Raw genomic sequence first — 605 nt, 5'->3', positions numbered from 1 at the left:
AAAAATAATAATAAAACCTACCCAATAGCGGGTTCTTCACCCACTGGGCCTCCCCTCCCTTTAGGGGCACAATCTCCCTCTGCATGTCTCACTGTCCCCAAACAGGAGGAAGCAGCCCAGGGACTCACAGCTCTCCTTGTCCTCTTCCTTCAAGCTGCCCAGGAATCTGGTTTGATCTTCCTTCCCATCAGCCTGAAGCCTGTCTATGGGAGAGAGGGAAGGAAATGCAGAGTCCTCAGAGGTTAAACAAGGATAACTCAGGTTCTAGCACCACACAGTGAGGCACTGATTTCAGAGTCTGGGGAGGTGGGGGCTGGAACTCCTCGTGTATCCTCAGTGTCCAAACATGCAGAGCTGCCCTGGGCTGCCCTCAGTGGCTCTCCAGTGCAGCTCCACCCAGAAATGCAGTGGGGGCCACAGACGTGAACATCTATTAAATTTTTGAGTGGTCATTTTAAATGAGTTAAAGACAAGCAGGGCACGGTAGCACTCAGGAAGCTGAGGGGAAGGATGATGACAAGTTTTAGCCCAGATAATACTACATAGTGAGTTCAAGGACAGACAGGGCTACAAACTCCCAGACCATGTTTTTTTTTTTAAAAAAA

The 605-nt window shown here is 49.4% G+C and overlaps 1 pseudogene; it reads right to left on the bottom strand.

The window, feature by feature from the left end:
• Window positions 1-605, bottom strand: part of LOC103745761 — a 14,235-nt pseudogene that overhangs the window by 6,528 nt on the left and 7,102 nt on the right.

Source organism: Nannospalax galili, unplaced genomic scaffold (genome assembly GCF_000622305.1).
Source record: "Nannospalax galili isolate Female #2095 unplaced genomic scaffold, S.galili_v1.0 scaffold1884, whole genome shotgun sequence".
In the NCBI taxonomy this organism is placed as follows: Eukaryota; Metazoa; Chordata; class Mammalia; order Rodentia; family Spalacidae; genus Nannospalax; species Nannospalax galili.
This window is presented reverse-complemented; position numbering and strand designations above follow the sequence as displayed.